The 27,262-nt window shown below is 39.9% G+C and overlaps 1 protein-coding gene and 1 pseudogene across 1 annotated transcript in view; both read left to right on the top strand.

The window, feature by feature from the left end:
- Positions 1 to 27,262, top strand: part of SPPL2A (signal peptide peptidase like 2A) — a 174,402-nt gene that overhangs the window by 36,529 nt on the left and 110,611 nt on the right. The window lies entirely within an intron of this gene.
- Positions 8,636 to 11,707, top strand: LOC115301818 (annotated as a pseudogene).

Raw genomic sequence — 27,262 nt, 5'->3', positions numbered from 1 at the left:
ACCCTGTGCTAGAAGAGATTGAAAAGACACAACAATATCATTTTGTGTGTGGGTCTTATTTGGGTCCTGATTTAAAGAAACCCAAACCACAAAAAGACATTTTTGAATCATCAGGGAAATTTGAACACAGATTGGGTATTAGATGATACTGAACAATTAGTGTTGAGTATGATATTGGTATTGTATATGGTATATATCTATAATTTTCAGAGATGCACACCAATGTATACAGGGATAAAATGGTATGATGTCTAGGATCTTCATCAAAATATATCAGCCTAAGGGCGCTGGTTTCTCAGTGGGTTAAGCGTCCAACTTTGGCTCAGGTCATGATGTCACAGTTCATGGTTTGAGCTCCACATCAGGCTCTGTGCTGACAGGTCAGAGCCTAGAGCCTGCTTCAGATTCTGTCTCCTTGTCTCTCTACCCCTCCCCCGCTCATGCGCTCGCTCTCTCTCTCGAAAAAACAAAAACATTTTAAAAATTTTAATAAAATAAAACATTTCAGCCAAAAAATTTGTTACATCGTTACATCCTACTGTTGACAAAATACTGTTAAGTCTAGAATAGAATCTTTGTGATGGCTTTATGAGAATTCCCTATATATGTGTGTATACTTGGTAAACTTTTCATTTAAACACCAAGTATATTCTTCAGAAAGAAAGATTTAACCCAGCAGGAAAAAAAGAATAGGCAAGAAACAATGAATATTGTTCATGGAGGAATCCTATTGTACTGTGAGAACCCTCCGTTCAGATTGGAATGCACATGGTAAGAAGCTGGTGCCCAGACAGATCCTCAGATGAGCTGCATGGTGGCCAAGCACTTTCAGTTGCAGTTCAGTGAGAAGAAACAAGGTCTCCCTGCTCACCAAAACATACTACATCTGAAATATATATATATTTTTTTTAGTGGGTTCATTCTAGTTCAGAAGCTATCATTACACATATTTGATAAAGAACAAGATTTTTCTCACTTCATTTTTGTAGTTGAGGCTTTCGAGAAATTGGAACGCTATAAAAAATTTTTAGTATTGGGAAACCATTGAGCTAACAAGGAAGGAACCTTCTCAAATGTCTCTTGTTTCTCCATATTTTCAAAGAGACTAACAAATTTTTTTACATCTCAATTAATTTGATGACTGTATCCCTCAGAATATTAGGGATAAGATGATTTTCTATTTGTGATTTTCCCTAACTTGTTATCGTGCAAGGTCCAGACACCTATGATGTCATTGGTGTGGGTGCAGTGATGGGTGTGTTCCTCATGACTGGTAGTGACACTGGTGGGAAATCAAAGCCATACTTTCACTGGCCAAATGGAATCCTACTGTCTGCTGGAAAGCAGCTATGGAAAAAATAATTCACTTCTATTGCATGAGAGGTTTTCAGTGGTTAGTGGGCTGGGTCATCCACCCCCAAATGATACATCCAAATCCTATTCCTTGGTACCTATGAATGCAACCTTATTTGAAATAGGGTCTTTGCAGATGTAATTAAGTTAAGAATCTTGGGGCAAGATCATTTTAGATTTAGGATGATCCCTAAATCCCATGGCTGTGTCCTTTTCAGAGAAAAGAGAAGAAGATTAAAGACACAAGTGAGACAGCCATGGGAAGATAGAAGCAGAGATTGGAGTTATGTAGCTACAAGCCAAGGGACACCAAGGATTGCTAGCTGCCACCAGAAAAGAGTGAAACTTGGATTGAATTCTCTCTCAGAACCTCCAGGAGGAATCAACCCTCCCAAAACTTTGATTTTGGACTTCTGGCCCCAAGACTGTGAGAGGTAAATTTCTGTTGTTTTAAACCACCCAGTTTGTGGCAATTTTTTGAAGGTGCAGGAAACTAAAACAATTGATATAGGACAGATTCTCACAGAAATAACCTGATGACAACTGAGCCTGGGTGGCTCAGTTGGTTAAGCGCCCAGCTTCAGCTCAGGTCATGATGTCACAGTCCGTGGGTTGGAGCCCTGCATTGGGCTCTGTGCTGACAGCTCAGAGCCTGGAGTCTGCTTTGGATTCTGTGTCTCCCTCTCTCTGTCCTTCCCCTGCTCACTCTCTGTCTGTCTCTCTCAAAATAAAATAAAGACATAAAATTTTTTAATAAAATAAAATAATAAACTTTAAAAAATGTTTAATTAAAAAACAAAATCAAGAAACAGTCATTATTTAAAAAGAAATAAAGAAAGAACCTGATAGATTAAAACACATGATTCAGAGTCTCAGTTTCTATTTGGTATTCATTCATTCATTCATTTACCCATTTATTATGTACTTGGCTCTAAAACATAAACTGGGACATTTAAATTCATTGACACATTCTAATCCAGAGTATATTTAGTTACTGCTAACTTTTGGGGGAGGGAGTTTATTATACATATTTTGTACTTCACTTTGAAAGCTGTTATCCTCTGGATTCTTATGTTACCTTTGCATGCTGCCTAACAGTTGGCTAACAAAAGGCAATAACAAGAAGTAAAATAAGACTTTTCTGTTTTCTCATAATTTCATCTAAGGCTACAAAGTTGAAGATAAAGGACAATAAATACTCTCAAATTGGGAGGATAGGTGCTAGATACATTTTTGCAGGATTTACAAAAAGATAAAAACCTTATCGCACATAATCTATCTATGAGAAAAGAAACCTGCCAGAAAAGGAGTCATTGAAAAGGATTCATAGAAGCAAAGGGTGTTGAGATTTTTCTTCTTGGGAACACTCTTTATAGCTGTGCTACACATACATTGCACAACTACAGGGGGCACCATTCATCCCATAGTCATCAGAGATTTATATGGTGTTATAACAATTTTCCAGCAGATGGCAGTAAAGTATCCTGAGAAGTAATGTCCTTTTCCTAATCCACACAAGGTCATATAGGTTAATGAAGGCTCTGCTCTTTTTCCTTCTCCCTTACACTATCCCTTAAGACAAGTATACAGAATTTTAAGACTGCTTTTATAATGTTTAGGTAAGTTCTTTCAATTCCGACTTTCTCAAGGGTTTTGATTAAGAAAGGGTGCTGTATTTTGTCAAATGCTTTTTCTGCATCTATCGACGGGATCATATGGTTTTTATCTTTTCTTTTATTAATGTGATGGATCACATCGATGGATTTGTGAATATTGAACCAGCCCTGTAACCCAGGAATGAATCCCACTTGATCATGATGGATAATTTTTTTATATGCTGTTGAATTCGATTTGCTAGTATCTTGTTAAGTATTTTTGCATCTGTATTCATTAAGGATATTGGTCTGTAGTTCTCTTTTTTGGCTGGGTCTCTGTCTGGTTTGGGTATCAAGGTGATGCTGGCTTCGTAGAATGAGTTTGGAAGTTTTCCTTTTGAATTTGTGCTCTTTCTAGTTTGTTGAGATTGGCCTGGATTGCAAAATACTTTCCTCTTAGGACTGCCTTTGCTGCATCCCAGAGATTTTGGATTGTTGTATTTTCATTTTCGTTGGTTTCCATATATTTTTGAATTTCTTCTCTAATTGCCTGATTAACCCAATCATCCTTTAGTAGGGTAGTTTTTAACCTCCACATTTTTGGAGGTTTCCCAGACTTTTTCCTGTGGTTGATTTCAAGTTTCATAGCATTGTGATCTGAAAGTGTGCATGGTATGATCTCAATTAGTTTATATTTATGGAGGGCTGCTTTATGCCCCAGTATGTGATCTATCTTGGAGAATGTGCCATGTACACTCAAAAAGAAGGTGAATTTCCTCTCTTCAGGATGCAGAGTTCTAAATATATCTATCAGTACCATCTGTTCCAGTGTGTCGTTCAAGTCCATTGCTTCCTTAGTGATTTTCTGTCTGATTGATCTGACAACCAGTGCTGTCAGTGGAGTATTAAAGTCCCCTGCAATTAGCACATTCTTATCAATAAGATTGCTTCTGTCTGTGATTAATTGTTTTATGTATTAGGGCCCTCCTGAATCCGGCACACAGATGTTTATAATTGTTAGCTCTTCCTGATGGAGAGACCCTGTAATTATTATATAATGTCCTTCTTCATCTTTTGTTACTGCTTTTACTTTAAAGTCCAGTTTGTCTGATATAAGTATGGCTACTCCAGCTTGCTTTTGGCTTCCAGTCGCATGATAGATATTTCTCCATCCCTTTACTTTCAACCTGAAGGTATCTTCAGGTCTAAAATGAGACTCTTGTAGACAGCAAATAGATGGATTTTGTTTTTTATCCATTCTGCTACCCTGTGTCGTTTGGTTGGAGCATTCAGTCCATTTACATTCAGTGTTATATTGAAAAATGTGGGTTTAGAGTCATTGTGTTTTCCATAGAATTCATGTTTATAGTGGTATCTCTGTTATCTTGTATTCTTTGCAACATTTCCCTCATAGACTCCCTCTTAGGATTTCTTGTAGGGCTGGTTTGGCAGTCATGAATTCTCTCAATTTTTGTTTATTTGGGAACACCTTTATCTCTCCTTCTATTTTGAATGACAGGCTTGCTGGGTAATGGATTCTTGGCTGCATGTTTTTTTCTGTTCATCACATTGAAGATTTCCTGCCATTCCTTCCTGGCCTGCCAAGTTTCATTAGATAGGTCTGTAACCACTCTGATAGGTTTCCCTTTATATGTGAGGACCCTTTTATCCCTAGCTGCTTTCAGAATTCTCTCTTTATCTTTATATTTTGCCAGTTTCACTATGATACATTGTGCCAAAAGTCTCAAGGGGGTTCTTTGTGCCTCTTGAATTTGAATGTCTCTTTCTTTCCCCAGATTTGGGAAAGTCTCAGTTATAATTTGGTCTAGTATCCCTTCAGGACCTCTCTCTCTCTTTCTTCCTCTTCAGGAATTCCTATGATACGGATGTTGTTCCGTTTGATTGTATCACTCAGGTCTTGAATTCTCCTTTCCTGCTCCTGGATCAATTTCTCTCTCTTTTTTTTTCCAGCTTCCTCTTTTGCTATAACTGTGTCTTCTAATTCACCTATTCTTCTCTCTGCCTCTTCAATCCTTGAGGTGGCTGCCTCCATTTTATTATTCACCTCATTTATAGCCTTTTTAAACTCATCACACCTATTTTCAAAGTCCCTAGTCATTGTCTCAGTAGCTTCTCTGATGCTTTTTTCAAGCCCAGCGATCAATTTTATGACAAGTGTTTTAAATACTAGTTCAGTTATATTGTTTAGATCTGTTTTGAGCAGTTCTGTGGCTGTGACTTCTTCCTGGAGATTCTTCAGGGAAGAGTTCTTTCATTTTGTCATTTTGGCTGGTTTTCTGTCTCTTATCAGTTTTAAAAAGCTCATTGTGCACTGTGCACCTGTTAGTATTGCTCTGTTAAAAGAGGCTTATTGACTGTCCATGGCCTGTCATTTCAGGAAATGTTCTTTTAATGGTGTCTCAGTTTCTCTTCTTGTGCCTTTGATTATTTTATTCCCCTACTCAGCGATATTTGGGACTCGCCATCATGCATACTTTGGCTTGTTTCTTGGGGTTGCCCAGAGAAGGGAAACAGACAGACAAACACACAGGGAACAGAAGCACACAAACATACAGTCAAATCAAACAAACAAACAAATTAAAAGGGGGAAAGGAAGAAAAGAAAAGGGAGAGGAAAGAGAAGAAAAGAAGAGAAGAAAAAAATAGATGGGGACAGAGATAACAAAGGACAATGGACAATCTAAAAGTGTATAACCAGTCGAGGGGAGAGATAAGGATGAGATAAAGGAGAATATATCTAGATGGCAAGAGGAAAAAAAAAAGAAGTAGAAAGGAAAAAGGAAACTAAGGAGTAAAAATTTTTTTTTAAATTTAAAAAGTAAAAAAGGTAATAATAATAATAATAAATAAGTACAAAAAAGAAAAGCAGCAGCTCTCCCTCGCAGATAGGCGTGGTTTGGTGTACATAGTCTTGTGGGCTGCTCTCGGAGGCTCCACCATGGTGGTTGCGGAGGATGAATGGTGATTCCCCAAGCTCCACTGAAACTAAGCACTGCAGGCTATTCTAATGAGTCCAATCTCCTTGTGCCGCAGCTGACCCAAGCTGTATTTTCCAGTCCTACCTCGTTTCAAAATCCTAGTCCATGCACTTTTATGCTACCACAGATGAGATGTACTTGCTTTGGTGGCTGGCTTCTTAGCTGGCATCTTGTAAGGCGAGGGAACAGTTTCTCTTGGCGCAGGCAGGGATTTGTGCTGTTGCTGCCGGAGGCGAGGCGCACTGCAGGAGGTGAAGTGTGTGCCCCCACAGCCGCGGCCACCAACTCCTAGCTAGGATCGTGTAGGGGGAAGGAGCAATTTCTCTTGGCACCGGCCGGGATTTGGCTGCTGCTGCCTGAGGCGCAGGGCACTGCTGGAAATGAGGTGTGTGCTCCTGCAGCCACAGCTGAAGCATGCGCCCCCGACTCTGCCACCGCCAACTCCCTGCTGATATCACATAGGGGTAGGGGCTATTTTTTCCCTGTTGGCACCCGGTATTCGGGATTCACGCAGCCAATGCTGGAGGCAAGATTCACTGTGGAAATGAGGTGTGTGTTCCTATTCCCACAGCTGAGGCCGAAGTGTGTGCCCCCCAGGGCTGCCGCTGCCGACTCCCTGCCGGGATCTCACAGGGGTGGGGGCTGTTTTTTCCCTTGTGCCACCCGGGTTTTGGATTCAGGCTGGCCAGTGGTTATATATGGAGTGAGAGTTTTTCTCTCCAAGAGGGGTTAAACGTTCTTTGTTTCTTCTCTAGAGACAGTACTATCAGCGTGTTCAGTTTCTCTTTCTCTTCCCTTTGTCTCTCAGGGGCTCCGTGCTTTCCCTGTGTTGGGCTGGGGCTCCCACCTCCCCTGCCCTTCTCAGGCTGGCCCATTTTCCAATCTCCCCAGTTCGCACTCACTCACTCAGGCATCTCTGAGGTTGTCTTCTTTCTGGAGTCTGTTTTTTGTCCTTCCACTCTTGCAGATGAGAGTAATGTCCTTCTCAGTTTGATAGATGGGGCAGACTAAGTTTACAGAGCAACCTTCCTCTCCACCATCTTGACTCCTCCCTCCAGAATTCTAAGAGAATCTTCACAAATATTAGGATAACCTGCAACAGGAGAGACTAGCATCTCATTACTTGAATGAAACCTGACTTAGTTACAGAAACCCTTAGGCTTACCCCAGTCTACTTACTATCAAAGCAGAGTCTGGGAGACTTGAGAGAGCTTGCTAAGGAACCCAGGAGTCTTAGACCTAATGCCTATTCTTGTCTGGAAAAGTCTGAAGGCAGGAGACTGGCTAGAACTACCATGACAGCAAGACAAGGAGAGGGTAATCAGAGCTGGTTACACTGCACTTCAACCACTTGGCATGGAAAGGGCGCATGAATTCCTTGAGCCACATGGACACCCTAGCTACAGGTAGTGAGGTCTGAATGAACTTTGTCTCAAGAAACTGACCACTGATACAGCTGCCCCACCCTCCCAACCCCCACCCCTGACCTCTACCCTCCCCTGATGTACAACTAGAGACAGAGAAGGTAAGGGGGGATCACCAAAGGTTGCCAGAGAAAAAATTACCTTTGGCATAGAAAACTGTTCAGAAGCCCACCACAGGTTTGCCAAAGAACCCATAAAAGTGCTCAACAGAGGAGAGAAATTTGATCACAGAGAGCATTCCACAGCTAAAAGAAAACTATAAACAGCACCAGACTTAGCCCTTTACCTGTCACCCATTCATCCCTCCCTACCCTGGAAGAGCAACAATCTGCAAAAAAGCAGAAGAGGAAAGAAAAATAAAAATAAACCATATTCTGCCTTCTTTTCCTCAGTGTTGGTTCCCAATTCACCAATAAAGCCTAAGGAATTACTACTACTCACTGTATGACCTTTTGTTCTGTCTGAAGAGAACCTAGACTTTTATTTGGCAGTCTCCTCTCCCCCGTGTAATTCATTTGCATTAGGGGAAGCTAAACATCCTAACAACAACAGTCCTCTCTCTACCACCCCAGCACTAGTTCTTATACTCTGACAACTATTAAATATTGTTCAAAGAGATTTTTGAAGATCTAAATAAATGGAAAGACACCTCATGTTCATGGATAAGAAGGCTTAATATTGTTAAAAGAAACCAATTCACCTCAATTGATCTGCAGATTAAACACAATTCCAGTCAAACACAAGCTGGATTTTTTGTAGAAATTAACAAGTTGATCCCAAATTTCATACAGAAGTATAAGGACCCAAGAATCACCGAAACTATCTCAAAGAGGAACAAAGCTGGAGGACTCACACTCTGACTTCAAAATTTACTACAAAGCTATAGTACTCAAGACAATGTGGTATTAGTATAAGTATATAGGGGGCACCTGGGTGGCTCAGTCCAACTTATGCTTAGGTCACAATTTCATGGTTCATGAGTTGGAGTGCCACGTCAGGCTCTGTGCTGACACCTTGGAGCCTAGAGTCTACTTCAGATTCTGTGTCTCCCTCCCTCTTTGCCCTTTGCCTGGTTGTGCTCTGTTTCTCTCTCTCTCTCTCTCTCTCTCTCTCTCTCTCTCTCTCTCTCTCAAAAATAAAATAAAAACATCTTAAAAAAAAGAATAGGTATATTGATCAGTGGGGTAGAACTGAAAGCCCAGGAATAAACCCTCACATTTATTTTCTACAGGATTCCAAGACAATCCAAGAACAGTCTCTTCAACAAATGATGTCAGGACAACTGGATAATCACATGCAAAGAATGAAATTGTATCCCTTCCTCACACCATACACAAATTTAGTTTAAGATGGATCATGGACACAATTATAGGAGCTAAAATTATAAAATCCTAAGAAGAAAACATAGCAGCAAATCTTCATGAGCTCAGCTTTGGCAATGGTTTTTTAGATATGACACCAAAGCACACATGACAAAAGAAAAACTAAATAAATTAGGCTTCTTAAGATTAAAAACTTTTGTGCCTCAAAGAATATCAGGAAGAAAAGACAATCCACAAAATGGGCAAGGTATTTGCAAATTACATATTTGATAAAGGACTTGCATCAAATATATAAAGAATTCTTAAAGCTTAATAAAAAGAAAACAACCCAATTTAAAAATGGGCAAGTAATATAAACATTTCTCCAAAGAAGACATAATGGTCCACAAACACATGAAGGGATATTCAATATCATTAGCTATATGGAAATGCAAATCAAAACCACAATAAAATACCACTTCAAAAAATTGCCACTAGGATGACTAATATGAGTATAATTTTAAAGAGACATGATAATTATTGATGAGGATGCAGAGAAATTGGAACCTTTATACATTGCTGGTGAGAACATAAAGTAGTGCAGATATTTTAGAAAACAGTCTGGCAGTTCTTCAAAAGATTAAGCATAGAATTATCACATAAGCCAGCAATTCTGCTCCTATGTACACACCCAAGAGAAATGAAAAATATGTCCACATGGGCGGGACTGAGGGCGGGGTGGCTGCAGCCTCCGCCATTCCCCGCTCCCTCCCCCCACCCCCGCCGAGGCACGCTATCTCCTCCACTGCGCATGCGGGCTCCGCCCTCTCCCGGAACCTCGCGCTCCGCCATGATGAGCAAATGAGCTTGAGCAAGGGCATGAAATTTAAATTCCACTCAGGGGAGAAAGTGCTGTGCTTCGAGCCTGACCCCACCAAGGCGCGAGTGCTGTACGATGCCAAGATTGTCGATGTTACTGTTGGGAAAGACGAAAAAGGCAAAAAGATCCCAGAATATCTGATCCATTTTAATGGTTGGAACAGAAGCTGGGATAGATGGGCAGCTGAAGATCATGTCCTTCGTGACACCGCTGAAAATCGGAGATTACAGCGTAAATTGGCAAGGAAAGCTGTAGCTCGCCTAAGAAGCACAGGAAGAAAAAAGAAACGCTGCAGGTTGCCTGGTGTTGACTCTGTCCTAAAAAGCCTCCCTGTTGAAGAAAAAGATGAAAATGATGAAGACTCAATAGACAGTACCTGTGATGACAGTACTGAAGAAAAGGATGAAGAAATAAGTGAAGAAAGTGATATCAAAGAGAAGAGGGAAGTGAAGGAAGAACCGGAGCCACACACGAAAAGGGAAATGGAAGAAAGAACAATAACTATCGAAATCCCTCAAGTTCTGAAGAAGAAGTGTGAGGATGATTGTTACTACATCAACAGGAGGAAACGGTTAGTGAAGCTTCCTTGTCAGACCAACATCATAACTATTTTGGAATCCTACGTGAAGCATTTCACTATTAATGCTGCCTTTTCAGCCACTGAGAGGCCTCGTCGCCATCATGCCAACATGAATGTGCACTATATTCCAGCAGAAAAGAACGTTGACCTTTGTAAGGAGATGGTGGATGGATTAAGAATAACTTTTGATTACACGCTCCCACTGGTTCTGCTCTCTCCGTATGAACAAGTTCAGTATAAAAAGGTTACTTCATCCAAGTTTTTTCTTCAAATTAAAGAAAGTGCCACAAGAACCAGCAGGAGCCAGGTGGAACTCTCCCCGAGCCCGCCGTTGCTGAATCCATCCACACCGCAGTCCACGGAAAGTCAGCTCGCGTCCGGCGAACCGGCCATTCCCAAGAGGCGCAAGGCCGAGCCGGAAGCCTTGCAGTCTCTGAGGCGGTCCACGCGCCACTCTGCCGACCGTGACAGGCTGTCGGAGAGCCGCACGTCGCCTCAGCCCAAGCGCCGGCAGCAGGACATGTCGGGCAGCATGCCTAAGCTCTTCCTGCACCTGGAGAAGACGACACCTGTGCACAGCAGATCATCCTCGCCCGTTCCTCTGACCCCTAGCAAGGGAGGGAGTGCAGTGTTCCCTGGCTTCGAAGGCAGAAGAACTAACGAAATAAATGAGGTCCTCTCCTGGAAACTGGTGCCGGACAGTTACCCCCCAAGTGACCAGCCGCCTCCGCCCTCTTACATTTACGGGGCACAACACTTGCTGCGATTGTTTGTGAAACTTCCAGAAATCCTTGGAAAGATGTCCTTTTCTGAGAAGAATCTGAAGGCTTTACAGAAGCACTTTGATCTCTTTCTTAGGTTTTTGGCAGAATACCACGAGGATTTCTTCCCAGAGTCTGCCTATGTCGCTGCCTGTGAGGCACACTATAGCACCAAGAACCCCAGGACGATTTACTGAAGTTTCGATGGCTCCGGAAGAACGCCTCGCGTGTCTAGCTTCGTGATCTAGGTTCCCAGTGAAGGCCTAGGGAGACCGCGGACCTTCCTTCAGGGGCTGACACAGCAGCCACCCTGGGGGCGCTGGCGGAGGTGGGCCCGTTTGTTTGAGTTGCTTACATACTGTAGTTATTTCTGTTAAGGTTTACTTCCTGGGTGCCTGAACGGCGTCCAACATCTGACCCTTGCCGCTGTACGTGTCATCTGTGACAGCGGTTAAAGAGCAGCTGTGTTCACAGTGAAACCTTAATGGAAGTATGTGTAGCTTAGGCTGTTTTAGTAGATGTTGGAATTATTTGTTAGCAGTGCCCACGTTTTTTAATTATTCATTAGCAGTAAGCAAAATTGTTCTCCTAACTGTTTTCATTCTTGTGATGATGCTCAATAAGTCTGCCCAACAAATTTTAGTTTCTCTTGGAAATCACCAAGTGGTCCCAAAATATGTAGAGGGAATTGATATCGACGACAAAAGAAAATGGACAGCCACACGTTTGCTTGTTACAGTTCCTTTCCTCCAAAACCTTATTTTTGGTGATCTAAATAAAGCGTTGCCTCTCTTGTTTGAGATTTTACAGCTATACTTTGTTGCATAATGTTATGGTTCCCTTTCTGTAAAGCCTTATTTTTGGTGATCTAAATAAAGTGTTGCCCATCTTGTTGCAAGAAAAAAAAAAGTCCACATGAAAACTCATACACAAATGCTCATAGCAGCATTATATATAATAGCCAAAAAGCAGAAACAACCCAACTGTTCATTAAGTGAATGAGTAGATAAATAAAATGAGACAATGCATATAATGGAATATTAGTCAATCAAAAAAAAAGGGATGAAGTATTGATATATGCTACAGCATGAATGAACCTTGAAAACATTATGCTATGTGAAGGAAGCCAGTCACAAAAGCCTGTATAATGTATGATTCCATTTATAGGAAATATCCAGAAAAGGCTAATCTATACAGACAAAAAGTATATTAGTGGTTGCCCGGGACTGGGGGATCAGGGGGAAATGGGGAATGACTACAGGGTTTTTAGCAGGTGATGACATGAAAATGCTCTAAAACTGACCATGATGATGGTTGGATAACTCTGTGAATATACTACTAAGAACCACTCAATTGTTCACTTTAAATAAGTGAATTATGTTAATTTTATCTCCACATAAATTATATATTAATATTATTCCCTATATATTAATATAATCCCATAAATATATATTTTTAATCCATCCCTAGAGATTGCAATTTATTTATATTGAAGCATCAAGATTTTAAAAAATTTCTCAGGTAATCCAAATGTGCAGAAAAGCTTGAGAACCACTGATCTAAACTACTCATGGTTAGTAACTTCCCAGCAATTGGTTTAGGCATGGACATATGTACAACTCTTGACAAGAAGATGTAAGAAGTTTGCTTGAGGTTTCTGGGTCAGCTTTCTATGAGAGTTAAAAGCAGCCTTTTCCTTTCTTGAGGATTATATCTGGAATTGCAGCACATGTCTTGTAACCAGGAAAGGAGTCAGTCCAGGGACAAACGTGGCATACTAAGGATGGCAGAGAAGAAATGCATAAAAGAACCTGGGACCTTGACTACTTAATTCAGCTGCTGCCTTACACAATCCTTGAGTCACCTGAATTCTGGAATTCTTATAGTGTGACATAGGTTTCCCTATTTTTCAAATCTTTTTGAGTTGAGTTTTCTGTTACTTGCACACCAGAGTATCCACACATACTGAGGAATATTTAAGGAGCAAGTGAAGACCAACCCACAGAAGAGAAGAAGAAAGAATGGACAAAGAAGTAGATAGAAAATCAGAAGAGTATAGTATCATAAAAGCCAAATACAAGAATAGTTTAAGGAGGAAGAAATTATTAACACTGTAAAGTATATCAAGGCATTTAAGATGAGGTTGAAAGTACTGTGAACCTGTAGGTTCATAGTCCTCTCAGGAGCTTTCCTGATGTAATTTGAAATGGCTCCATTTGCACGTAGAGGTCAGGGAGAGACTAAAGAAGCAGGCCATTCCATCTTGGTAGGTGGCAGTTTTTATAATAGCAAATGGAACTTGCATATGAGGTTTGTCTTGGGTGTCAGCAAGATAAATGAATCCCCACGTGTATCCTCCAAATTTTAAAAGTTTATAAGAAAGTCCTGGCTGGGCTCTGTCACATATATTATGCAGGTATACATCACATCACCGTCTCAAAGCTATGCCCTTAGAGCAGCCTCTGGAAGTGGGAAAAGCAAAAACATAACACACGTTTCAAGAACAGGGGAGGACAGGGGAGGAAATAAGGAGCCTCTAAGCACCCGGGTCCAGCTCACAGGTCAGTCAATACTTATGTCTTTTTTTATCATATTTCCCAACACCCCACTCTTTATTTTTATTTTAAGTTTATTTATTTTGAGAGAGCATATGCATGCACGTGTGAGTGGGGGAGGGGCAGAGAGGAAGGGAGAGAGAGAATCCCTAGTTGTGGGGTTTGACCCCATGAATAAGGAAATCATTACCTGATCTAAAGTCAAGAGTCAGAGGCTCAACCAACTGAGCCACCCAGGCGCCTCCTCATAGTGCACCCTTGTGACCAGCTCTAATGATTTCATATATCCCCCTCTTCTGCAATGAGCTGTGAGTGGTGTGCAAGGGTTTTTATCAGCATGAAGGTGGCTCTTCCAGTGGCTACATGGCTACATTGGAGGCAGGTGCCACAGCAACAATACAGGTACATGTAAGAGAAAACATAGGTTAAGACGATAATTTTAAAAATCATTAACAACCTTTTTCTATCAAGATCCCCAGGATTCAAACCATTAATTTATTAAACCTCCTGGTTAGGGGTTGAATCATTCAGATCATTTACTTGTGTTCTCAAGTGATTTAATGAAAATGATACAATAACAGACTCATCAGATATGAGCATATAACTTACTTTTTGGATAATGGCACAAGGTGCCTCCTTGTGAGACAGTAATACTAAGCCCATTCTATTTGGAAGACAGCTTTTCTTATGAGAGTCATTTCAGTGTTTAGAAGGGACAAGCTTTGTTGGATCATTCAGGGGTTGCTGAGTGAATTTAGTAAGAGTTTTTGTGAGTGATGTAACATCCTCCAGGTGTACGAGGGCAACAAATACAGTGGCCAAATGATCGCACTAGTGAAAAACAGTGTCTATTTGGCCTTGAGGAGAGTGAGGCTGGCAGCTTTGGAACTTTAGCTTGGTTGTACACCCCATATCAGTTGGCCAAGAGAGGCAGCATTGTCAGGCAGGAGCAGATGGACTAAGGATGGGATATGCCAGATAAGGACCCACGTCTTCTCCTGTCTCTCAAGATGTATATTTTACTTCAGGCATGTGCATTTTAACAAGTCCAGTTTACCTGGACAGTGGGATCCCAGTGAAGATTGAGGAGTTCCCCCTCACCCAAGGGTGGTGTGAAGTAATTCATCAACTTTTTGGCCAAGGGTGGTGTGAAGTAATTCATCAACTTTTTGGCCATCAACTTTTTGGCCATTGCAAATTCCAGTAGTTAATTCCCTTCCCTGATGTGATGGACCTGGGTGTTCTCAGCAGCATAGAAGTTGATCCATGTAAGTGTCGAGATAATGTCTATTTTCCTGAGACTTCTATACCTTTTTTGTGTTGGGTGCCTTGGGGGGTCCCGTCTGGCATTTGGGCAATAGGCCCTTCTGGTTGATAATTTAAATTTACTAAACCTGGAATAGTACTTTAGTAGACTTGGCCAAGGTGGTTTTAACAGTTTAATCTGTTGCTTTAATACATATTTTTAAATTTTTATTAACCCTGTCATTTATGGATTATAGGGTAGATGAAACCTCTATTTAATGTTATGCTTTTTGCCAAATCTTGTGTATCATGACCTTTGAAATGTGACCCTTGATCATTATCTACTTGATAAGGGTTTTCATAGATAGTGTTTTTAATAAGTTTAATTCCAGTATTGTTAACATATAATGTTATGTGAATTTCAAGTTACAATATAGCAATTCAACAATCCTATACATTGGTCATTGTTCTTCATGCTAAGTATACTCTTTAATCCCCATGACCTACTTCACCTTTCCCTCTACCCACTTCCCCTCTGGTAACCAACAGATTGTTCTTTATAGTCAAGAGTCTGTTTCATGGAGTACCTAGGTAGCTCAATTGGTTAAGCATCCAACTCTTGATTTTAGCTCAGGTCATGATCTCACAGTTCATGAGACTGAACCCCAGGTTAGTCTCTATGTGCTGACAGCATGGAGCCTGCTTGAGTTTCTCTCTCCCTACCTCTTTGCCCACCTCCCCCCGCCCCCACAGAGATAAATAAATAAAGTTCAAAAGAAAAGAGTCTGTTTCTTGGTTTGTTTCTCTTTCTTTTTTTTATCCTTTGCTCATTTGTTTTGTTTCTTAAATTCCACATATGAGTGAAATCATATGGTATTTGTCTTTCTCTGACTTATTTTGCTTAGCATTATGCTCTGTAGCTCCGTCCATGTGGTTGCAAATGGCAAGATTTCATTTATTTTATGGCTAAAAAATATTCCAGTGTGTGTGTGTGTGTGTGTGTGTGTGTGTGTGTGTGTATACACATACCACATCTTCTTTATCCATTCATGTATCTACAGACACTTGGGTTGCTTCTATAATTTGGCTATTATAAATAATGCTGCAGTAAACATTGAGGAAACTTTGAATTAATGTTTTGATATTTTTGGGGTAAATACTTAGTACTTCAATTACTGGATCATAGGGTAGTTCTATGTTTAACTTTTTGAGGAACATCCATACTGTTTTCCATAATGGCTATACCACTTTGCATTCCCAACAATAGTGTACGAGGTTTTTTTTTTCTACACATCCTTGCCAACACTTGTTGTTTCTTGTGTTTTTTTATTTTAGCCATTCTGACAGGTGTGAGGTGGTATCTTATTGTAGTTTTGCTTTGCATTTCCTTGATGATAAGTGATATTAAGCATCTTTCCATGTGTCTGTTGGACATCTGTATGTCTTCTTTGGACAAATGTCTCTTCATCTTTTCTGCCCATTTTTTAATTGGGTTATTTGGTTTTGGGGTAGTGAGTTGTCTAAGTTCTTCATATATTTTGTATACAAACCCTTTACCAGATATGTCAGTTGTAAATATCTTCTCCCATTTAGTAGGTTATCTTTTAGTTTTGTTGGTTGTTTCCTTCGCTATGCAAAAGCTTTTTATTTTGATGAAATCCCAGTAGTTTTTTGCTTTTATTCTCATTGCCTCTGAAGAAGTATGTAGAAAAATGTTGCTACAGTTGATGTCAGCAACATTACTACCAGTGCTCTCTTCAAGGATTTTTATGGTTTCAGGTCTTATGTTTAGGTTTTTAGTCTGTTTTGAGTTTATTTTTGTGTATGGTGAGAGAATATGGTCCAGTTTCATTCTTTTGCATTCAGCTGTCCAGTTTTCCCAACACCATTTGTTGAAGAGACTGTCTTTTCCCCATTGTATATTCAGTTCCCCTTTGTCAAAGATTAATTGACCATATAACTGCAGGTTTCTTTCTCAGTTTTTTATTCTATTCCATTGATCTGTGTATCTGTTTTTATGCCAGTATCATACTGTTTTGATTACTACAGGTTTTTAATATATCTTGAAGTCAAGGATTGTGATGCCTCCAGTTTTGTTTTTCTTTTTCAAGATTTCTTTGACTTTTCAGGGTCTTTTGTGGTTCCATATACACATTTTAAGACTGCTTGTTCTAGTTCTGTGAAAGATGCTGATGGTATTTTTATAGAGATTACATTAGATGTGTAGACTGCTTGGGTAATAGTGACAGTTTAATAATATTTGTTCATCTAATCCATGAGCATAGAGTATCTTTCCATTTCTTTTATGGAAATGTCTTTTATGCATTCTTCAATTTCTTTTATCAATGTTTTCTAGTTTTCAGAGTACAGTACTTTGATCTCTTTGGTTAAGTTTACTCCTAAGAATTTTATTATTTTTGATGCAACTGTAAATGGGATTATTTTTTTATTTTTCTTTTTGCTAATTCATTTTTATTATATAAAAATGGTACATATTTCTGTACATTGATTTTGTATTCTGTGACTTTACTAAATTCATTTATTAGTTCAGGCAGTTTTTGGAGGACTTGCAGTTTTTCCATATATGGTATCATGTAATCTGTAAATAGTGAAAGTTTTAATTCTTCCTTACCAATTTAGATGCCTTTGTTTCTTTTTGTTATCTAATTTCTGTGGATAGACTTCTAGTATTATGTTGAATAAAAGTGGTTTGAATGAATATCATCTTATTACTGAATTTAGGGGAAAAGCTCTCAGTTTTTTTCCAACTGAGTATATTAGCTGTGGATTTTTCATAGATGGCTCTTATTATGTAGTGGTATGTTTCCTCTAAATCTACTTTGTTGAGAGTTTTTATGATGAATGGATGCAGTACTTTGTCAAATTACTTCTCTGTGCCTTTTGAAATGATAATGTTGTTTTTTATCCTTTCTCTTATTGATGTATTATATGGATTATTTTTGCAAATATGGAACCACCCTTGCATCCTGAGAATAAACCCCACTTGATCATGGTGTATGATTTTTTTAAATTTAAGTATTGTTGGATTCAGTTTGCTAGTATTTTCTTCCTTCTGCTGAGTTTAGGTTGTGTTTGTTTTTCTTTTTCTAGCTTCTTTAGGTGTAAGGTTAGGTTATTTGAGATTTTTCTTGTTTCTTGAGGCAGACCTGTATTACTACAAACTTCTCTCCTGGAACTGCTTTTGCTGGATCCCAAGGATTTTGAACCATTGTGTTTTCATTTTCATTTGTTTCCGTGTAATTTTTTATTTTTTCTTTGATTTTTTTGGTTGACCCATTTATTGTTTGGTACCATGTTATTTAACCACCGTGTATTTGTGGTCTTTCCAAATGTTTTCTTGTGGTTGATTTCCAGTTTCATAGCATCGTGTTCAGAAAAGATGCATGGTATGACTTCAACCTTTTTTAATTTATTGAGACTTTGTTTTATAGCCTAATATGTGATCTATTATAGAGAATGTTCCATGTGCATTTGAAAAGAATATGTATTCTGCTGTTTTAAGATGAAATGTTCTTAATATATCTGTTATATCCATCTGGTTCAGTGCATCAATCAAAGCCACTATTTCCTTATTGATTTCCTGTTTGAATGATCTGTCCTTTGATATAAGTGGACTGATATTGTATTACTATCAGTCATTTCCTTTATGTTTGTTATTAATTGTTTATGTATTTGGGTGTTTTCATGTTGGGTGCATAAATTTGCACAATTGTTATATCTTCTTGTTGGATTGCCCCCTTTGTTATTATATAGTATCCTTCTGTGTCTCTTGTTACAGTCTTTATTTTAAAGCCCATTTTTTCTGATATAAGCATTGCTATCCTGGCTTTCTTTTCATACCCATTTGCATGATAAATGCTTTTTCTTCCTCTCACTTGTAATCTGCAGGTGTCTTTAGGTCTGAAATGAGTCCTTTGTTAGACAGCATATAAATAGATCGTGGGTTTCTTTTTAATTTATTTTTTACATTTTATTTACTTTTGAAAGACAGAGAGAGAGAGAACATGAACAGGGGAGTGGCAGAGAGAGATAGAGACACAGAATCCAAAGCAGGCTCCAGGCTCTGAGCTAGTGGTCAGCCCAGAGCCCAATGTGGGGCTCGAACCCACAAACCATGAGATCATGACCTGAAGCGAAGTTGGATGCTCAACCAACTGAGCCACCCAGGCGCCCCAGGTCTTGCTTTTTCAATCCATTTTGTCACCCAGTGTCTTTTGATGGAGCATTTCATGCATTTACATTCAAAGTAGTTACTGACAGTTATATACTTATTGTCATTTTGTTACTTGTTTTATGGTTGTTTTTGTAGTTCTCTGCTTCTTGCTCTCTTCTCTCACAAGAAGTTGGCTTTCTTTAGTGATTTACTTGGATTCCTTTCTTTTTATTTTTTGCAAATGTTTTACTGTTGTTTTTTTTTAATTTTTAATGTTTTATTTATTTTTGATAGAGAGACAGAGCATGAGAGGGGGAGCGGCAGAGAGAGAGAGAAGGAGACACAGAACCAGAAGCATGCTCCAGGCTCTGAGCTAGCTGTCAGAACAGAGCCTGACACGGGGCTCAAACCCACAAACGTGAGATCTGACCTCAGCTGAAGTCGGAGGCTTAACTGACTGAGCCACCCAGGCGCCCCTGTTTTACTGGTTTTTGATTTGTGCTATCATTACATTTGTATATAACATCTAAATTTTTTATTTTTAATGTTTTTTATTTATTTTTGAGAGACAGAGAGAGACAGCGCAAGCATGGGTGGGTCAGAGAGAGAGAGGGAGATACAGAATCTGAAGCAGGCTCCAGGCTCTGAGCTAACTATCAGCATAGAGCCTGATATGGGGCTCAAACCCATGAACCATGAGATCATGACCTGAGCCGAAGCCCGATGCTTAACCGACTGAGCCACCCAGGCACCCCTGTATATATGTACATCTAAACCTTCTGTATATAGCAGTCTAGGTTAAGTTGATGGTAGCCTACATTTGAATCCATACTTTCCTCCTCTTCCCTCCTCCCTGGTTTTAGGTATATGATGTAATGCTTTATATCTTTTTATTTTGTGATTCTCTTGACTAATTTTTAGAGATACACTTATTTTTACTGCTTTTGTCTTCTGGGGTAGGAGGCCTGCACCATTAGGACTGAGGCAAGTGTGACTGGGAAGGGTGAATCCGCTAAAGTATGGTGGCAGGGCTTGATGTAAGCAAGTTAGGTAGTGAGTGTTTCCGGAAGGTGGCCCTGTGTTTATTCTGGGATTGGAGGAAGGAAATGACACATGCCAGCTCCTTGTTCCTGGAGGGGTCTCCTGTTGATTCCTACCTCTCCAGGCCATGCTCCTAGATGATCAAATCGCTCTCCCTCCTATCTCTGCCATGCGTTTTTCAAACTGCTGCTTCCAGGCTGTATCTCCATGGGCTATTTTTGTGCTGTCTCTTTAAGGCTGGAGACTCCACTCCCTAATACTCTCCTGGCTCTCCCTGCAGATTTTTTAAATTCTAGGCTTTAAGTCCCACTGGTTGTAACAACTCACAAAATTCAGCCCCTCTTACTTATAAAGCCAAATAATATGGGGTTTGTCTTCGCCATGTGGGCTCCCTAGTGTGCAAGTCTGTTTTTTTGCCCTTCTCTGTGCCACCGGCTTCCTATCCACCTTGGATGGCCATGATCTATTTCTCTCCCAAAACATGTCTTCACTCTTCCTACCTTGCTTGATGTGGCCTCTTCTCCCCTTAGTTGTAGAATTTGTTCTGCCAGTTTTCAGATTATTTTCTGAGTTATTTACATTGATGTGAGTATTATCTAGTTGTATCCATGGGACAAGACAAGTGTTATGCCCAGATCACAATATCGTCCCCAAAAACCAGAGACCACCAGGGAGACCAAGTCATGCATGCAAAAGCAAAGGGCTTTATTATTATTACAGGCTCGAGCTCGGGCTCACAGACTTCACCAGTGCAGTAGATCCGTGCTGAGAGCCCCGAACAAGGGCAGGGTTTTTATGGGCCTTGGGAAGGGGGAGTTACAGGAAATTGAGACACAGGTACAGTGATCCAATCATTATCACATAACATCACTGGAAGCAACTTTAACCATACACATTGTCCAGAGTGTTCATTACTTTTGGCAGGACCCAATCACAATATTTAGTGTTTCTTTGAAAACAACCAATTACAGAATGGACTCAGGACCCCCACGTAGGGTGTAACTAGCCTTAAGCAATAAGTGATTATCTATAACTTCTATCTCTAGGCCTGCCCTTAGGAATGTTAATCATTTTAGCTGTCCCCTTCTGATTGGGTGTTACTAGGGTGGTCCCTGGTTGAGCAATCTATGCCCTTTTATTGTCTAATGATTCTGAGAAACCGACACTTAGGCCTCCAAGGTCAGAGGGGAAATTTGAAGCCTGTCATGGAGTCAGTTTGGTTCAGACCTGTGTCCTTTCAACAAGCTTAGGGTTCTCCTAATCCACCATCTTCCCAGCCTCTCTCCTCCATATATAGAATTTAATTTCTCTAATCTCCTAGTGGTGTCAGTCTGGCTTGCACGAAAGCAGGAAAAATCTTGGATTAGGCCAGTATCAGTGTCCATATAAACCAGAGCATATTTAGAAACTTCATTCAGAGGAAGGGTGCCAATATAATAAATCTGCCAATTCCTTACCAATTGAGAACTCTGGTATATGAACCTACAGTTTTTTGGTAGTTGCCTTGAGTGGCATTTAGAACACAGAGGACCAGTTGTTATTGTACTAACCATGTCACTGTACTTCAAGAGCAATCCAGCACTCCTGGCTGTCTTGTCTTCGCCATGTGGGCTCCCACATGTGGGCTCCTGGCTGTCCTCTCATCTGAGCATTGTGATGGCGATTTTTTCTATGCACTCAATCTGTTATATCTACTAAAGGGTCAGTAGCTAAAGCTTAACCCAAGCTAAAGCATAACCTTTGCTGATTACCAAGGGGTGTCAATGCCTTAGGAGTTGAGACATGGAGAGCAGTGAAGGCTGCCTTGGGCTCTTGCAGATGAACCCAAATGTCCATAAGGGCTTATTTATAGGCCATAAGGACTTATTCATAATAATCCATCCCATTGTTTTCTATTATCCAAGCCATAGAGTTAATCCCTTTAGAATCGCCGAGCTGTCAGTGTAAAGGCTTAAGGCCAGGGTTCATGAGTGAGCACCAGCCAGACTGCTTTAAGTTTAGCTCACTGGCTGCGGCACTGGCTGCTGTGTGAAAGGCCCTGCCTGGAGGAGCCCTGTGTACACTTTTAAGAGCTGTTGCTCTATGGGAATATATCAGGTGTTTGTCCCCTTCCAGAATTGGGTCTAAAATCCTAAAGGTATTCTCCCATCCTGTTGTTTTTGCTGTGGTGCCTACTCATATTTTTTGGAGTCACAGACCTATTTAACTCAAATGTTAGCCCTACTTAGGAAATGCCCAGGGGCGCCTGGTGGCTCAGTCAGTTAAGTGGCTGACTTCGGCTCAGGTCACGATCTCACAGTTCGTGGGTTCCAGCCCTGCCTCAGGCTCTGTGCTGACAGCTAGTTCAGAGCCTGGAGCCTGCTTCCGGTTCTGTGTCTCCCTCTCTCTCTGAACCTCCCCCACTCACGCGCGCTCTCTCTCTCTCTCTCTTTCAAAAATAAATACAAGATTAAAAAAGGAAATGCCAAGAGCTTTAATCTGTTTCATTTGTGTTTCTCTCTTCTCAAAGACCACTTGTTGTTTTAATCTCCAGTCCCGTATGTGCCCTTTCTTTACCATGAGGCATAAGAAATGGAAGCATTGTGCCAAGTGGGGGATAAAAGTGCTCTACTCTACCAAGGTTTGCCTTTATTTTACATTCTTATGGTTAGATAAGCTTGCACCTTTTCAATCACAGCTTTGGGGACAATATGAGCCTTACCCAACCAGATAACACCCAAAACTTTATGGCAGTACCTAGGCCTTGAATTTTCTGTGGATTCATTGTTTATCCTTTCCCCCATAGATGCTCTAACAAAGCCTGCAAGGCATGCTGCAGCAGAGGTTAAGTCTTTTATATAAACATTATATTATGAGTGTAATGGGTTCATCTTACCGATGTGGAGAAGGAGCACAGAGAGAGGTTCCCAGCTACAATCCCGCCACATATTGTGGGGCTATGGGGGTTGCTTTAGGGGAGCACTTGAAAGGTTTATCAGTATCTCTCCCGTATGAAGGCAAATTGACCTTACTTACTCACTTACCAAAAACATGTACTTGTCAGAGTTTTTTCTGTGAATCTCCTAAGGGATGAAGAACTTTCATAGGAATATATGTGGGAAAAAATGTGTCCGAGTAAAACAAAAATTGCTTGCAAATAACAAAAGATTTTTAAGTAGGCATGGTTAAAGATCTGATGAGAGTTTTTTTATAAACCTGGTAAAGGTAAAAACTAGAAACTTTGTTTTGGGGACACATAAAGAAAAACTTTTGTTTATCAAGGACAGACCAGCAATCCAAGAAAATTTTGTCAAATTTTGAAAAATCAAAATTTGATCTTACACCAATGTACTTCAAAAATTCATTCCTTCCAATTTTAGTCCTGACCATGCATAAAATTCTTCTCTAAAGATTTCCCTTCACAAACCTTCTATAATTTTATTTTTTATTAAGATTTGGTCCTAAGTTTTTCCTCTCTAAACAAGTCTCACTTCAGAACAAAATTATTGTCTTTTACCTCAACAAAAACATATTTCCATTCTTTATACTTTCTTATATATTTCCTATTTTCCTGCATACAGAGTTGCTCCTCTTATTTTTTCTAGCAGTCTGTATTTTAAAGAGGATTTTTCCTCCCTTTTCTTTTTTTTTTTTTTTTTTAACTCAGCCACTATGGACACTGTCTTGGCTATCTCCTGGGGTACTTACATTTTAAAGACATGATAAGATTTACAACTAAAAAGAAAAAAAGGATTTACACCTTCAAGGATTCAAGTTTTCTCCTAAGTTTTGTGGGTAAATGCTATTTAAAATTTTCTCTTTGGGGGCACCTGGGTGGCTCAGTTAGTTAAGTGTCTGACTCTTGGTTTTGGCTCAGGTCATGATTTCTCAGTTGTGAGATCAAGCCCCACATTTTTTTAAATAAATAAAACCTTGCCATTGTAGTAAGAGTTTTGAGAACATAGGGCATTTTTTCTGTCTCCTCATCAATTACCATAATATTTTTTTTAATTTTTCAAGAGATTTTACTTCTTAGTGTCCTAATTAGGCTTTGTAACAAGTGCCTGGATCTTAATCTGTGGTATTTACTATCCTCCTAGTTTTGCAAAACAGCATATCTGCCAGCCCCAAAGCTATCAGAGTTTATGTTTTTTTCTAATTTTAGTTCATTTTTAAAATTCCAGATATGAGCTTCATCCTCTAGCCGGTCATATGTGACCAGCCAAACTGCTTATAGTAGAGGCCAGCCTCTGGCAGCCACCATGTGTATCCCTTCCTTGCCACAGCCTGCAATGTGCAGTTTCTCCAACAAGCATACTAGACAAGCTGGCATTTTCTGGGCATCTTTGTACTCATGTGGTCATCTACCAGTATCTGACATGTGAACCAGGCTTGCCCATGTAGAGGTCAATGCCAACTCGGGATTTCTCCCATGGATGCCTCTTTTCCAAAGCTAGGGAAATTTAAGAGGATTGAATGAGCATCCCTCCCCACACAAGTTGGTCAATGGCCAATTTGGGATCTCCCCCACAAATGTGTCTTTCCTAAGGCTCATTTCTTTAGTCTCTTGGCTTGCTCACCAATTGTAGGTTTGCAGCCCTCTCAAGAGCAAAACTTGAGAGACTATTGAATGCTGAAAATGAACTGAGGGTTGAAGGGGAAGGGGTGGGGGGAAAAGAGGTGGTGGTGATGGAGGAGGGCACTAATGGGGAAGAGCACTAGGTGTTGTATGGAAACCAATTTGACAATAAACTATTTTTTTAAAAAAAAGAGCTTTCCTGGTATAATTTGAAATTTCCCCCTGTATGGAGAAGCCAGGGAGAAACCAATGAAAGGAACAGGCTACTCCATGTTTGTAGGTGGTAATGTTAATAATAGCAAAAGAAACTTACATACAAGGCTTGTATTGGGTGGTAGCAAGACAAATGGATCCCTGCATTCGCCCTCCAAAACCTAAAAGTTTATAAAGAAGCCCTAACTGGGCTCAGTCATGTATACCATGCAGGTGTTTTCAACATCACATCACCATCTCAAGGCTATGTCTTTGGAGTAGCCTCTGGGAGTTGGAAAGGCAAGCAGAACCCACATTCAAGGACAGGGAAAAAGGGTAAGAAGCCTCTAAATGCTTAAGTCTGGCTCCCAGGTCAACTGGTGGTCACATCTTTTTGATATGTTCCCAACAGAACCCAACTCATTTTGGCTTCTCTACAGAGTAACAGTATATTGGCATAGAAGACCTCTGCATATAGGCCTACACCATCCATGGTGTAGCCATGAGTGTCTCTTTAAATTAATTAGAATTAAATTTAATTTAAAGTTCACATTCTCAATAACATTAGCCAGATTCCAGTTACTCAATAGCCACAGTATCAGGCAAATATAAAACATTTCCATCAACCTAGAGGGTATTATGCTGAGTGAAGTAGGTCAGACCCAGAAAAACAAATACCATATGATTCCACTTATATGTGGAATCTAAAAAACAAAACACATAAATAAAGCAGAAAAAGACCCAGACCTATAAATATAGAGAACAAACTGGTGGTTGCCAGAGGGAAGGATGGGTGGGATGGGCAAAATGGGTGAAGGGGAATGGGAGGTACAGGATTTTAGTTATGTAATGGATGAGTAAGTCACACAGATGGAAGGTACTATCACAGGAAATATAGTCAATGGTATTGTAATAACATTGTGTGGTGACAGATGGTGGCTACACGTGTGGTGAGCATAGCACAATATATATAGGTGTCACCATGTTGGACACCTAAAACTAATGTAACATTGTGTGTCAACTATACTTCAAGTTTTTTTAATGGTGAAAAGGAAAAAAAAAGACATATAACATCAGCACAAAAAGTTTTATTGGAAAAAATTGATCTAAATAATTTGGAGCCTCCAACTCTTAGGCTTATTTGGATCCCAAAGCCAAGTCTGTTTCTCCTTCTATTCACCTTTCTCTCCCCCAAAAGCCTGACTTGGGGGTTGGGGAGAGAACTTCTGTTCTAGTCCCTTTATTACAGTTACAGTCACTCATTCTTTCTTTCTATGCTAGATACTTTCCATTTGTCCTTCAGATCCACCGTTCATTTTTTTTCCCACCCTGCTCTGTATCCTAGGAGACAGATCAACAGCTTCCTTTCTTCTCATTTCTGATTGGGTTTGACCAGTGGAAAGCACCAGCAGGATGTTAGAGGGAGGGAGGGAGGGAGGGAGGCAAGAGACATCAGAATATTTACGTCCTGCCTTAAAGTATTGTTGTATATTTGGTATATCCCTCCATCAAAGGTCTCAGCTCCCATCAGGTGGCCTTCTTAATATATCCCTCTATCTCCAGAATCCTTCTGTCTCCAGATCTTTCTTCTTACCACTTTAAGCTTTGGAGAGATACAGAGAGCCCTCCTGTTATTAGTTCTAAGACATTACACTCTCTGTTGTGATTTTCCTGCAATATGTCAATACCTTTTAAAATAGTCCTTTTATTAAACACTCCAATTATTATAATTTGAGTGTAAGACAGGACCCTAGCTGATAGGTTTTCTTATGCTCATTAATTGTCTAAGAAGATGGGCTTATAACTAAGGTGACCAACCCTCTCATTTTGCCAAGACAGGGAATTTCAGTGCTAAAATCAGGACAGTCCCAAGAAAACTGAAACAGTTGATTACCCTAATTATAAGTATATTTTAATATGATATGTACCCACATGATGGTCTGTAAAAGTTCCTGAATACAAATAATTGTTTCTCCTTTATTTAACTGCCTGTTTAATTTTACTCCTCTCTACCCATCTTGATTTTATCTTGGGGTCTGTTGGCTTCTGTCATATTTTTTCCATCTATTTATATTCAATGTCTTTGCTGTTTTGTGCCTTTATACTCCAGAGATATCTTTTTTCCAATGTGGAAAGTAGTCATACACAGTCCTTCTCTGGAAATATAAACCATATAACATTTTAAGATGTCTTTTTTTTTCATCTATAATGTTTATGGAAGTAAAATACAGGTTATTTTCTTGCCCTTCTTGGGATCTGTGAGTGACTATTCAGGGTGATCAGGGTCTGAAAGTTTCTTGATTCTTTCTGGTATTGATAAAGAGAATATCAAACTTGTTTAAGGGTTACTATAAATATAAAGTATCTTCAGCCCACTCAACCTGTACCCTTCAAGGTGTTGGTTTCTAGTTAAAAGATAAATATCCTCTAAATGGAGACCGTATTTAGAGGCTCCTGGGTGGCTCAGTCAGTTGAGTATTGGACTTCAGCTCAGGTCACAATCCCTCAGTTTGTGAGTTTGAGACCCACAGTCAGCTCTCTGCTGTCAGCACAAAGTCTGCTTCGGATCCTCTGACTCCCTCTCTCTGCTCCTACCTGTTCATGT

Source organism: Suricata suricatta, chromosome 9 (assembly GCF_006229205.1).
Source record: "Suricata suricatta isolate VVHF042 chromosome 9, meerkat_22Aug2017_6uvM2_HiC, whole genome shotgun sequence".
Classification (NCBI taxonomy): Eukaryota; Metazoa; Chordata; class Mammalia; order Carnivora; family Herpestidae; genus Suricata; species Suricata suricatta.
This window is presented reverse-complemented; position numbering and strand designations above follow the sequence as displayed.